Below are 14,686 nucleotides of genomic sequence, written 5' to 3'. Positions count from 1 at the left end.
TTCCTTGGTTCTATCAGAGAATAGGGCGGTGTGTCAGGAAAAATAATCTGGAATGTGTGACTGAGTGGAATGATAGTAAGAAGGTGATGATAGTGTTGGAGCAGAGAGAAACAGTGGAATGTGTGGGAGGTCTGTCTGAGAAGGATTGTAAGGTAGTGTGGAAAAATGTCAGTCACAAGGAACTGACAAATAAACAAAAGGACTTGTCTTGGATGTTAGCTCATGGGTGTCTGCCAACAAGGGAATTTCAGAGGAGAAGGAGATTGGTAGACAGTGAAGTGTGTCCCAGGGATGGTTGCGGTGGATGTGAGAATTATGTACATGTGTTTTGGGAGTGTGGTTATGCGAAGTCTGTGTGGAGAAAAATGTCTGGTCTAATTAAAAATCTTACTGGAATTGAAATCTTATCCTTTAATATGATGATGTTTGGTTTGTGTGCAGTGGAGAGAGAGAAGGCAAGAGTGTTATGGTTCATAGTAAATTGTGTAAAAGAGGTTCTGTGGGATGTAAGGAATATTAGGATTTTCAATCAAACTGAAGTAAGTGTGAAGGAATGTCTGGGCATGATCCGTGGTAAAATTTACCTTTACGTATTATGTGATAGGAAAAACTATGGTTCTGATGATGCAGAGGGGATCTGGAAACACAAAAAATGGAAGTACTGGTTATGATTGTATTCTTATTTGTCTTTCTTTTTCTTTTCTTACAGATTATATCCTGATATGAAGGGACAGTTGGAGGGACAGAATCCGCTGCAATTTATTTTTTCTGAGGGAAAGTCATGAAGGGAAAGCTTTTTGTTATATGTACATGTAAAGACATGCTTCCTGTATATATTGTATATGTCAAATATGTGTTATTCATGTGTTTTCAGATGAATATGTAATTTTTTGAATGATTTACTTGGTTATGTATTGTATATTTCCTTTTCAATAAAAAAAAAAAAAAAAATCTGTTCTTATCAGTTTAATATCTGTTACGTCCCCTATCTGGGGACCATATATTAAATGGATTTTTGAGAACGGGGCCGATTTTGAAGCTTGCTTCCGTCGCCCTATGCATTGACCCGATATGGCAGTATCTTCGGGTACAGTGCACCACCCCCTTACAGGGTTAAAAAGAAAGATTCCTACTTTCATTGCTACCTGCTTGCTGGCTAGCCAGCTAGCCAGCCCTGTGGGCCTTGCTGCTGCTGCAGCCAAAAAACAGAAGGTGGTGCTGCTGCTGCTTCTGCTGCTTCTGCTTGTGTCTGGCCGCTGTTGGAGCGTCCAGGCACAGGACTTCTGCTGCTGCTGACTAAATGGCCTCCTTAATTGGATCATTTGAGTAGCCAGCACACCTGTGCAGGTAGGGCATGACATGATAGGCAGCTGCCTTGATAGCGGGTGGGTGCTGAATGTTCCTAATTGACAAAATAAGATTAATGCTTATGAAGAAATATAAAATCTCATCCCTTCCCCAATATCGCGCCACACCCCTACCCCTTAATTCCCTGGTTGAACTTGATGGACATATGTCTTTTTTCGACCGTACTAACTATGTTACTATGTAACATAACATGGGGGGGGGGGGGGGGGTCTCCTGGCTGTTCACACAGGTGTGTCATTGCTGTACATTGACCATGCATTGCTTCTGTGGTATTGCAAAGGCAAAGACAAATGCTTCCAGCCATCCATTGCACTAATGGATTGGTCATCAGCTGGCTGTCTATGTCCCGCATCAATATAGACCAAAGTACAGAGGGTTAGGCTATGCTATTGTGCACCTACCTGATGCATCAGAAGGTGCGAGGCCCTTGCTAAATTCTGTGCACAGACTTTGAGATCTATACTTTAGACTGTATCTAAACCTGCTCCAACATGGACTGACATTCTGGCCTACTTTCAGCCGATGCGACTTGTCTGTCGCTGAACAGTTGCTTTTTATGTATTCAGCACCTATGTATAATGTTGTAAAAATGCTCTAGAAGCTAAAGTCGCAGAAATGTCACACATATTTGGCCTGCAACTTTCTGTGCGACAAATTCAGACAGGAAAAATCAGTATAAATCCTTAGAAAATTATCCCCCAGTGTCTCCATCTGCTGGCGGTATTGAATAAGCATTGCTGCACTGATGGGGTATGCATTAGACGAAAAAAAAGAAGAAAAAGAAGAATAATACGCCCAGAAAAGAGGCGAAAAGGAGAAAAACGTAAAAAAACGTGAAAAAAAAGTAAGAGGAAGAGAAGGGAAAAAAAGGTGGAAATGGGTTTAAAAGTGATTTCGGCGGAGAAATATATATATATATATATATATATATATACGCGCACACACACACATATATATAAACGTATTCTCCGTTGAGATATTGCAGCCGCTGCTGTGTCCAGGCCCAGGAGCCTTAGCACTGTGCTGTGATGTCACTCAATACCACTGACATCACTAGGTGTAAACAACATCTCTCCTTTGCTGTGTATGTGACTATGGAGCTGTTTGGTGATGTCGTCTATTATGGCCTTCATAGAAGCAACAGGAGATTGTTGCATCCATCTAGAACCCTCAGAACTACAGTGCTATGATGTCACTCACTTCCACAGGCCTTGCAGAGTGTAAACAACAACAACCCAGCTTTGTTGTGTATGTAACCATAGGGATTTGTGATGTCACCTAGAACCTTCACAGCAGCGACAGCTTTATGAGGAGCATCAGCACTGCTCTGCCTGAGCAGAACCATCACCGCCATAGGTTGTCAAATAACCCGGGTTTAACCCACACAGGTAAGTCCAATGGGGTGCAGGCATGTCCTCTATGCTTACAGCTTCCCGTGGGTGTTGGTTTGATACCGTTTGGGGACAGCCAAGGAGGCATCTGCAGGCAACAAAGGTAGGTGTGTGCTTGTGTGTGTGTTTCCTATGCAGATCCTAAGCCCAGTGTCACATGCAAGTAGGAGGAGTAAGAAGGGTTCCTGGCAAATCCGGGTTATGGATTGCATTTAAAAAGGCCCCGTGGGAGTGCAATGGGCCCCTGTCTTGCTGCTTAGCAATAATGGTATGGGTTTAGGTTCTGCTGTGTGTACTGGTGGTTGACTGCCCCCCAGCCCAGAGTGTGCATGGAAAATTGTCTGGCAGCCTCCCTGACAGCAAGCAGTGATAGTGCCCATGAAGGGCACCTTGTTGGGCCCGCCCCTTTCACGGTTATCGCTTCTCGGCCTTTTGGCTAAGATCACGTGTGGATTTCTGTGCGTGGTTTGGGTTGAAAGGAGTGGTGATCGGGGCCCTCTTTACGGGGGGCCCTGGATTGTTGCTGAGCTGCGATCGTGGGTTTTACCTGCAAAAATGAGCGAGAAGGCGCGTGGACTTGAGGACACGGTGCGGATCTACGTTCCTGGCGAGCACCGGGGGACGATCGGACTTGACCAAATCGTTTTGGAGATTCTTCGCAAGCTTGATTACCTACAGGTATGGAATGTATTGGCTATACAGGATTTTCCTAGGCAAGGAATTTATGATATTACTTTTTGTGGTTCTGAGATTTGCCAGAGAGTCTATATGGATCTTGAAGAAATGAAGAGGAAAAGTGAGCCTGCTATAATGAAGAAGATTAAAGTGGAACCGTTATTTATGAATACAACAAAGGTAGTAATTGTCCACATGTATAATCCTAAGGTTTCTGATGAAATGGTTACAAACTTTTTGTTCCGGTATTGCGAGGAAGTGAAATTTATAGGAAGACTTAAGAACAAGTTTGGGTACTTTAATTGTAAGAGAAAGTTTATTGTAAAATTTAAAAAAGATGAAGGAATGCAAGATGGAAGGAAGAGCATACCACAGGTGTTTTCTATCGGAGGAGAGAGAGGTTTCTGCTTTTATGAAGGCCAGTTGCAATATTGTAGAAAGTGCCATGCCTATGGCCATGTGCAGGATTATTGCCCTGAGAAAGGAGAATGTTGCAGAAATTGTGGGAAAACTGGTCATGAAGCAAGTATCTGTACAGAGAAGAAGACATGTGATATCTGTGGAAGTGAGGAACATTTGGCAAGAGGCTGTGATATGTGGTATAAAAAGAAAAGAAGTTATGCTGATGCAGCTGGGAATAGAGGAGAACAAAGAGAAAAAGGGGGAGGGAGGTTTGTTCCTGGAGTTGGTGAGAGTGTGAGTGTGAGTGTTAATGTGGCACAGGTGGCTGAGGAAAGTTCTGTGATAGTGGAGCACATTAGCACTCAGGAGAGGTCAGGGGAGGAGGGTGTTTCCACTGCTGTGACTGGTGAGGAGACAGGTGTGGGAGGTGAATTTACCTTGGTGAAAAAGAAAAAAGCAAAAAAAGTGAAAGTGGTGGAGAAAATTGAGACAGTGTATGGTGATGTTCTTTCTAGTGAAGAGGCTATGGATGATATTGAATGTCCAAACCCAATTGTGGGGGAGGAGGAGGGAATGGAAGTTGTTGGGTCATCTCAGAGATCTCTAACACCTGGTCAGAGAGTTTCTCGCAGTAAGGAAGAAGAGGAGGAGGAAGATGAGGATGTGCAGGTTGTGAATAAAAGGTGTAAGACAGGGAGCTGGTCTGAGGATCAGGAATCCCTTGTTCTTGGTAGTGATAATGAAATAGACAGGGACTCTAACATAGGGTCGCCTGATTGTTTTGCAAGTTTACATAGGAAAGTTGAAGGCCAAAATGTTAATTTCTGAGTTAAGATGGATTTTAAAGCATTTGGTTTTCTTTTCCTAGTTATTATGACTTTGGTTGTAACAACTATTAATGTAAGAAGTATTGAGTCTGAAATTAGGAGAGCTGCAATTTTTGATATTCTTGAGAATGTTAGAAGTGATGTGATATGTTTACAGGAGTGTGCAATAAAGTCAGCACCTTATGCAAATGAGTGGAAGTGTGGGCAGTCCTTCTGGTCCACATGTGCAGAAAATAAAAATGAAGGTGTGGGGATTTTATTGCGAAACAGGGACATTAAAGTTTTAAATTGCCAAATTTTAGTACCTGGTCGTTGTATGGTTTTAATTTTTGAGGTTTTGGGTCAGAGGATGAGAATTTTTAATGTGTATGCTCCAGCAGAAAAACAAGCACGTTTGTCTTTTTTAGAGTCCCTTAAGTTTTTTATCCCTGGTCGTGAAGATACTATTATTGTTGGCGATTTTAACTGCATTAGATCCGTCAATGATCGTGAGAGCTCTGCTGAGGTTAGAACTGATATTACTTCCAATGTTTTAAATCAAATTATTCAAGACTTGCATTTTACTGATGTTGGACTGATGGTTAGCACTGATGAAAGATATACGTACATATCAGATAGTGGCCGCTGTAAATCCCGGATCGATTACATCCTGGTCTCTGATGGGATTAAGGTGGTCCGGTGCAATCAAATGATGTCAACTTTCTCAGACCACAAGATGGTGTCGGCTGAGATAAGTGTCACAGAGTCCCTTCATTTTGGGAGGGGGCTCTGGAAATTAAATGTAAGTCTATTGGAAGATGAGGAAGTAATGGCTGGTTTTAATCATGTGTTTTTATCCTGTGTTTCTAAACAACCTGATTTTAGTAATGTCTTAGTGTGGTGGGAATGGGCTAAAGGAGAGTTTTCTAATTTCTTTAAGATGTTTTGCATAAAGAGAGCACAAGAGAAGAGGAGGAGTGATGAAAGGCTTGTATCCCGGTTAGAGACTCTCTATAAGTTTAAACGTGTTGGTGTGGAGGTGGAGGATGAGATTGTTAAGGTGAAGGGGGAGATGAAAAAAAGGTTGTTGGAAAAGGGAAGGAATATTGTATATAAGTCTAAAGTGCAGCACCTAGAAGAAAATGAGCAGTGTACACGGTATTTCTTTAAAAAATGTTTTAATGCTAAAGGTGTTTTTAAATCTGTTTTTACCCCTACGGGGGAAGTTTTTGGAGAGGAGATGGTGAAGGAGATTGGCAGATTTTATGAGACACTCTTTAGTAATAAGAGCAGAGCCAGTGAGACGGAGATGAATGATTATTGTAATATTTTGGAGAATAATGTTCCTGTTGAAAAAGTAGATTTTTTAATTGATGATGTTAGTGAAGGGGAGATCAAGCAGGCCCTGGATAAGATGGCCAAAGGGAAGACACCAGGCTGTGATGGTCTCCCCGCTGAGTTTTATTCCGCGTTCTGGAATATTTTAAGTAAAGAGTTTACACGGGTGGTGCAATATGTTTTTAACTCAGGTGTTTTAGCCGAATCTATGAAGAAAGGGGTCATAACATTAATTCATAAAAAAGGTGATGGCAGAGATCTTAAAAATTGGAGACCTATAACTTTATTAAATTGTGACTACAAGATAATTGCTAAGATTGTGGCTAATAGACTGAGTGATGTAGTGGACCACCTTGTGGGAGAATACCAAGTTTGTGCAGTACCGAAAAGAAAAATAACAGATAATTTATTGCTTTTAAGAGACTCTATTTATTACAGTAACTTTAACAAGAATGCACTGTTTGTTGAGTCCATAGATTTTGAAAAGGCTTATGATAAGGTTGCACATGATTTTATGTTCATTGCTTTGAAACACTTAGGTATTCCAGAAAAGTTATTATCTGTTATTATGAGTTTTTATCATGGGGTGACAAGTCAGATTTTAGTAAATGGGCATGTGGGGCCTGCTTTTAATGTCTTGTCTGGAGTCAGACAGGGATGCCCACTCTCCCCAATTCTGTTTATATGCGTTATAGAGGGCCTGTTGAAGAATGTGCAGAAAGATAAATGTGTGAGTGGTGTTTTTATTCCAGGTAGTGATGGTAGTAAGTTAAAGGTTTTAAGTTATATGGACGATGTGGTTTTTACTTGTACATCCCAAGCAGATCTCAACAGAGTAAATTTGCATGTGAGGATTTTTTGTTGTGTGGCTGGGATGAATGTGAACTGGGGGAAGTGCCAATTATGCAGTTTTGGGAACCAAGAGAATATAGTAGTGGATGGTGTTAAGGAAAAAGAAGACATTGAAGTGCTAGGAGTAATATTTGACAAAGACCTCAAAGGAAAGAAAAGTTATGAGACTTTGGACAGTAAAATTGAGAAGAAGCTATCCTTCTGGAGGTTAAGGAACTTGTCACTTAAAGGGAAAGTTCTTATCATTAAGTCTGTAATCCTACCGCTTCTCTTGTATACGGCTATGGTGCTTCCTCCAGGGAAGTTATGGACTAGGAGAGTTACAAGGAAGCTTTTTGTGTTCTTCTGGGGGTCTAAGATGGAGAAAATGAAAAGAGAAGAAGTGATGAAGAGTATGAATTTGGGCGGATATAACTTTCCAAATATTGATCTGTTTTTAAAGGTGCACTATTTTCTTTTAATTTTTAAATTGATACAGTGCAATATTAGGGCGGCAGACATGAGTAAATACCTTGCAGGATGGTTGTTTTCCAAATGGGGCTGGTGTGAGAGGGATTTGAGGAGACCCATAGCACATGTGATACCTACCTTCTATGTGCTCCTCAGGTCTTTCAATGATCAATTTGGTTTGAGCTCTTTAGGTGAACCTGATAAAAAGAAAATAGAACAGGAAATAAGGAAAAATGAGAGATTATATGAAGTACCATTCTGCACTAATGCTCAGTCTGTGAAGATTTGGACGTTTTTTAAAGTTATTGGACTATCAAACAGACAAAAAGACGTTAGTTGGATGTCCTTTCATGGCTGCCTCCCAACCCGATCTTTTTTAAATGGAAGAGGTTTGAGAATAAGTGACAGATGCCCAAGAGAGGGTTGTGGAGGTAGAGAAGACTTAGTGCACCTTTATTGGGACTGTTTTTATGCAAAAGAATTTTTTATGTTTTTAAAGAGGTTTTTAATCCAACTCACTGGATATAATAGTTTTTCTTTTGAGAAAGTTTTTATTGGTCAAGATCTTAGTAAAAAGGAAGATACACGTACTAATTGGATTCTTTTTTCTGTTTTTAAAGAGGTTTTATGGGACTCACGCAATTTGCTTGTTTTTAAAAATGTTGTTATTTCTCCGAGGGAATTGAAAAGATTGTTTTTAGGGAAGATTTTTACTATCTTTCTACTGGACAAAAAGAGAATTGGTGAAGAAGAAGCGGAGAAAATCTGGATGCATACACGATGGAAGAATTTATAAGAAGTACGTAAAGGAGAAAGCTGTAAGTTTTTGACCAATTTCTGTGATTGTTTTTGACATGTTTTTTTTGTTTTGTTGTTTGGTCACTTTTTCTTGGCACTCGGTTCCCTTAGTTAGTTTTTTCCGTATGATGTTTTTTCAGATATTGTTTTAAGTGACGAGTCTTGGTAGGTGACCTGATGATCGTCCAAACAATAGTCTGTAACTGAGGAAAAAAAAAAAAAAAAAAAAAAAAAAAAAAAAAAAAAAAAATCTGTTCTTATCAGTGTACTTACCTGGCAGGGGAGATACCATGATCGCTACGGTCTGAAGAACTCCAAGCATTGTGGTAGAGATTTTGCGTAGTACAATTGCAGTACTTTTCGTTCTTATTAGAACCGCATTTCTCTAGAGCATACCACCTGAAGATCGTCTCCTGCCTGCCTCGGAACATCTGAAGAAGGAGAAGATCTTGAAGACTGCAGCTCCGGAAGAAGCCGACGAAGAACCTGGAAGAAGGGAATCGGCGGTGAATTCCGGAACAGCGGCGAAGAGGAAGGCGGCGCAGAATCTTTTCGAAGAAACTCGCTGCCTCTGGAGAAGGATTTGCATAGCTCCTCCCACCGGGACCGGATCTGCATAGCTCCTCCCACCCGGGAAAGAAGACTTTGCGAAGCCTCTCTCCACAAGCAAGCAAGGAAGCGGAAAAGAGCCTGCTGGAAGAAGCCATGGCCTCAACCAGCAAGTCCACCCAGGAGGCTGCAGGGCAAGGCCTGGAGGTCCAGCCCCAACCACAGCAAGCTTCAACCTCCACCACGGCAAGGCAGAAGGGCGGCAGAATTCCTAACCTGGAAGCTCCAACCCTGGAGCCCTGGATGAGGCAGACTGTTGCCTTGAAGCTCAAGCCCGTGGACGGAAGGGTGCCGGACATGTCCCACGACGTGTTCTGCAAGAAGATGCTGGCGGATCAAGGCTTCCCCACGGCTGACACCCTGGGAATAGCAACCTTCTTTTCGGGAATCTTCTACATCACCTTTGCCACCATTGGGACCTGTAGAAGATACTGGGAGGTGGTGAAAGCGGCGAGTCCCGAATCCCCTTTCTCTCGCTTTGTGGGCAACTGCCTTATTCAAAGAGAGGAGAGGCGGGTGACGGTCTCAATGCGGAACCCACACACCCCAGGCACGGACATCTCGACCTTCCTGAAGCGCTTCTGCACCGTGGTGAGGGAGCCCACCCGCATCCTGAACTCACTCGGATACTGGACCTGCAAGTGGTCTGTGGTCGTCAGACTCAACAAGAACCCTGCTTCTCCAGACGGACTACAGCACCTGCCAACGACATTTTCCTTGGGCAACTCCACAGGACTTATCTTCTACCCGGACATGCCGCAGACCTGCAGGAGATGTGGCAAGATGGGCCACGAGGGCAAGGACTGTACGGAGGATGCCTGCAGGTATTGCCGTGTGACAGGTCACACGACCAAGGACTGCCCCAAGAGCAAGACCTGCAACCTCTGCGGACTGGCAGCCCACAGCTACAAGGACTGCCCCCAGAGGGAGAGAACATGGGCATCTGTGGCAGCGAGAGCACCGAAGCCAGCCCCAGCTCCGGAGCCAACACCACGGATGGCCAAGCCGACCAAGGAGGGTAAGAAGGCGAAAGCCACCACCCCTGCCCCGTCCCGCCCCTTCCCTGCCCCTCCCGCCCCATCCCCTGCCCCTCCCGCCCCATCTCCTGCCCCATCCCGCCCCACCCCTGCCCCATCCCGTCCCACCCCTGCCCCTCCTGCCCCATCCCGTCCCACCCCCGCCCCTCCTGCCCCATCCCGCCCCACCCCTGCCCCCCGTACCCCACCCCGGCCCACCCCTGCCCCCCGTACCCCACCCCGGCCCACCCCTGCCCCGTCCTCCCCTGCCCGGGCACTCTCTCCTGCCCCCCGCCCCACCCAGCCTCCTTTCTCTCCTGGCCCAGCAGCACCTAACCCCCCTCCAGCTGCTGGTGCCCGCCCTTCGGAGGACTTTCCTGTGCTTCCTCCCCCAGGTACCATACAGAGGAAGAGGAAAGGAAGGGACAACGTATCAGAAGAGTCCCACAAAAGAAAGATAATCGAGACCTGCGAGACCCCTCAAGCTTCAGATGAGGAGGAGGAGATGGAGCAGGTCTGCGAGAGCCTTGAGGCTTCAGAAGGAGAGGAGGTGATGGAGCAGGCCCAAGTGGAGCAGGTCCAAGCAGAGCCAGTCCAAGCTCAATCTATGGAGGAGCTGCTGCAGGACCCAGAGGTTAAGAAAATCCTGGACACTCCGTCCAACACGGTCTACGACGAGTTCTTGGAAGGGCGCTACGAGAAGCCACAGGAGCCGACAGGCGCCAGAGAAGAGGACCCGTCCGACCAGACTGGTAACTAGTATCAGAACTAACCTCTCTTTTTATTCCCATGGCTGATCTCAACATCTTCTGCATTAATGTGAGGAGTATTAGAGCTTGGTTTAGATTTCAGACTGTTCTTACGTTCTTAGATTCCCAGAGGTGTGATGTTTACATGTTGCAGGAATGTGCTTTGTCTGCTTCTAGGTCTTACAACCATCTGGCCAGGCAGTGGCCTCACGGCCCTTCCTACTGGTCTGGTGGGGGCGACAATAGGTCTGCGGGGGTGGCCATCCTGATCAGGGGAGGTAACTTTGCACTTGATTCCGTCCGGGAGCTCGTCTGTGGCAGACTTCTTGTCGCAGACGGTTCCTGGGCGGGTGAGCCCGTGCGGCTCATCAACGTGTATGCCTCCCCTGAGAGGGATGTCCGACTGGAGGTTCTCCAGGCCCTGCGGGCTGAACTCGCCACCACTAGAGCAGTAGTGTTGGGTGGTGACTTCAACTGCCCCATTGAGGTGGACGGGCGCAGTTCTGGCACATCCGCCAACCTGGACGTGACGTCTAAACTGCTGATTGAGATGGTGACGGAGGCATCCTTGCAGGACGTTGTCGGGTCCATCGGGAACGGCTCCGTAAACTATACGTGGAGCCGCCCCGATGGCTCGCTCCGTTCTCGGATAGACTTCATCTTCACTTCGAGAGCAGTCAGAAAGGTGTCGTACTCTATGGTCCCCTGCTTCTTCTCTGACCACAGGGCCATTCGATTCCGGGGGACTCTGGGCCATGGATTCCCACCTGGCCCGGGCTCCTGGAAGTTGAATTGTGCCCTGTTGGAGCAGAGGGAGGTCATGGAGGAACTTAGGGATGCTTACCTTGTATGGCGAAATGACAAATGTCTGTTCAAGTGCATCAGCGATTGGTGGGAATATGTTAAAGTCGAATTCCGTTGTTTCTTTCAGGCAAAAGGCAGACAACAGGCGTGTGCGAAGAAGTGGGACTTGAGGAAACTGCAGCGCGAGCTGCGGTCCCTGCAGGACCTGCTCCAGTGTGGCTGGGACGTCAGGGAGGAGCTGGAGGAGACCAAAAAGAGCTTGAAAAGGCACTTTGAGGAGGAATCCAAGCGAATCGTCTTTCGTTCCAAGGTGGAGAACCTGGAGAAGGGTGAGAAATGTAACTCTTTCTTTTTCAGGAAGCTCCATGCCGGCCACACGCCCCTGACTGAGCTACGAGATGAGACCGGACACATGAGGAGCGGCAAGGAGGAAGTGATGGGGGTCGTCCACGACTTCTACAGCAACCTCTACGCCCCCAAGTCATCCGACCCCGAAGCCGCCGAGAGGTTCCTGTCAGGTGTCACTAACGTTGTTGATCCCGCAGGTGCGGCGGCTATGGACGATCCCTTGACGGTGGGGGAGCTGCTCTCTGCCGCTAAATCCTTTAAGCCCGGCAGGACCCCGGGCAGTGACGGTCTCCCGGCCGAGCTCTACGTAGCGCTGGGTGACCTGATCTGTCCGGACCTGTTGGAGGTGTACGAGGAGATGGTGGTGGGGGGCAGAATGCCTCCGTCGTTGAGGGAAGGGATGATCACGATCTTGTATAAGCGGAAGGGGGAGAGATGTGACCTGAAAAACTGGCGTCCCATCTCCCTCCTGAACGTGGACTACAAGATCCTCGCCAAGGTGCTGGCCAACAGGCTGAAACCTGTCATGGGGCAGATCGTCCATCCGGACCAGACCTGCAGCATTCCTGGCCGCAGGATTGCCGACAGCCTTGCCCTTGTGAGAGACACGGTCCATTACATCCAGGACCGCGGGGGCCGCGCCGCCCTGGTCAGCTTAGATCAGGAGAAGGCGTTCGACCGTGTCTCCCACGCATTCATGGACAGGGTTTTGCGCAGGCTGGGTCTGGGGAAGATGTTTTGCTCTTTTGTTAACGTTATGTATTTTGACATTTACAGCACGGTGTTGGTGAACGGCTGGAAGACTGACCCCTTTCCTATTCTTTCAGGGGTTAGACAAGGCTGCCCTCTTTCACCTCTCCTTTTTGTTTGTGTTATAGAGCTCTTCGCTGAGACTATCCGGCAGAATGGAGAGATCAGAGGGATCACCGCACCAGGACCAGATCGCCACGAGGTCAAGTGCTCGCTCTACATGGACGATGTGACCGTCTTCTGCGCTGACCAGCGTTCGGTGACTGCACTCGTCCAGACCTGCGAGGACTTCGGCAGAGCTTCGGGGGCAAAAGTCAACTGCGGGAAGTCGGAGGCCATGCTCTTCGGGGAGTGGCACCTGGCTTCTTCCGCCCCCTTCCCCTTTGCCGTTAAGCCGGACTTCATTCAAATTCTTGGAGTCTGGTTCGGGAAGGAAGGAGCGGCCCTTAAGTCTTGGCAAGACCGACTAGGAAGGATAAACTCGAAGATCGGACTGTGGAGCTCCAGAAAGCTCACGATGGAAGGCAAGGCACTTGTCCTGCGGAGTGAAGTTTTGCCTGTGCTCCAATATACCGCACAGGCCTGGCCTCCCCATACCACCGTTTGCAAGGCCATCACCCGGACAGTGTTTGGCTTCGTCTGGGGCAAAATGGACAGAGTCAAGAGGACCGTGATGTACAAGGAACCCCGCAAGGGTGGGAAGGGAATACCCGACATCCCCGCTCTGCTGAGGGCCTCCTTTGCATGTGTCACGGTGCAGCGGACTCTTGTTGAAAAGACTGGCTCAGCGGGCAGGTCCATGTCTCGCTTGCTTCTCATGCCCCTCTGGAGACAGCTGGGCTGGGACAAGTGGGACAGCTCCATCCCTTACAATTGGAACACTCCCTGGTTCTATGGGGATGTTGTCCGGTTTGTGAGGGAGCACCAGCTGGAAGGACTGAAACCCGACCTATGGAAGCCGAAGACAATCCACAAGCTCATCCGAGCTAAGGACTTGACCGAGCTGGTTCCGGGACTCCCCGCAGCCACTGCAGAGACAGTTTGGAACAATGTGGCCTCAAAGCGGCTTACCAATGGACACAAGGACTTGTCGTGGATGGCCGTCATGGGAGGTCTCTCTCTCAGGTCATTCATGCATGCCCGCAACCTGTGCAAGACCCGGTACTGCCCTCGTTGCCCCTACGTGGAGGAAACATCTTTCCACGTGTTTTGGCAGTGCCCCTTTGCACAGGGTCTGTTGGACGCCCTAGAACATGAACTCAGAGACTCAGTGCCCAGGAGCTGCCTATCGTACCATTCGGTGCTTTACGGCCTGTTCCCTGGGACCCACGACGTGGAGGCCATCCAGGAGGCCTGGCGCCTTATGAACTGTTTTAAGGACGCAGTGTGGCTTGCCAGGAACCGCCTCGTGATCAACAGGGAAAACATGTCCGTCCGGGACTGCCGCAGGTTCATCAAGAACCTGCTTAGAGACTATTCCATCTTGGACAGCTCGGCCGTTGATGAGGAAGAAGAGGAGTGAAGACCCCTCTCCTTCTCCCATGTCTCCCTGAAGATACAGCCCAACAGTTTGGCCCTGTGATCCGCCCCCTCCCTACCCCCACATAGTCGCCCACACCCCTACCCCGATCACAGATTGTATTAATTGGTTTTTGTTTGATCTCTTGTGCCTTTCTATTGCAGGATTGAGCTGAATGTTAGAGTAGCATGGTGTGCGATGTATAGCTTAGGGAACCTTTGCTGTGTATTGTACTATCATGCTTTGTGTGACTGTAATTTATTGTACGACTTGTAATGACTGAACGGAAAATAAAGCTCTTTCAATCAAAAAAAAAAAAAAAAATCTGTTCTTATCAGTTTAATATCTGATACGTCCCCTATCTGGGGACCATATATTAAATGGATTTTTGAGAACGGGGGCCGATTTCGAAGCTTGCTTCCGTCGCCCTATGCATTGACCCGATATGGCAGTATCTTCGGGTACAGTGCACCACCCCCTTACAGGGTTAAAAAGAAAGATTCCTACTTTCATTGCTACCTGCTTGCTGGCTAGCCAGCTAGCCAGCCCTGTGGGCCTTGCTGCTGCTGCAGCCAAAAAACAAAAGGTGGTGCTGCTGCTGCTTCTGCTGCTTCTGCTTCTGCTTGTGTCTGGCCGCTGTTGGAGCGTCCAGGCACAGGACTTCTGCTGCTGCTGACTAAATGGCCTCCTTAATTGGATCATTTGAGTAGCCAGCACACCTGTGCAGGTAGGGCATGACATGATAGGCAGCTGCCTTGATAGCGGATGGGTGCTGAATGTTCCTAATTGACAAAATAAGATTAATGCTTAT

At 47.2% G+C, this 14,686-nt stretch overlaps 2 non-coding genes across 2 annotated transcripts; both read left to right on the top strand.

The window, feature by feature from the left end:
- The first annotated feature begins 921 nt into the window (after positions 1-921).
- LOC130321903 (U2 spliceosomal RNA) lies at positions 922-1,103 on the top strand. Its single transcript, XR_008867543.1, has one exon. It is a non-coding gene; the product is annotated as a U2 spliceosomal RNA (small nuclear RNA).
- A 13,064-nt stretch (positions 1,104-14,167) lies between these two features.
- On the top strand, positions 14,168-14,352 carry LOC130321892 (U2 spliceosomal RNA). The gene has a single exon (XR_008867536.1). It is a non-coding gene; the product is annotated as a U2 spliceosomal RNA (small nuclear RNA).
- Positions 14,353-14,686: the final 334 nt, after the last annotated feature.

Source organism: Hyla sarda, unplaced genomic scaffold, assembly GCF_029499605.1.
Source record: "Hyla sarda isolate aHylSar1 unplaced genomic scaffold, aHylSar1.hap1 scaffold_229, whole genome shotgun sequence".
Lineage (NCBI taxonomy): Eukaryota > Metazoa > Chordata > Amphibia > Anura > Hylidae > Hyla > Hyla sarda.
This window is presented reverse-complemented; position numbering and strand designations above follow the sequence as displayed.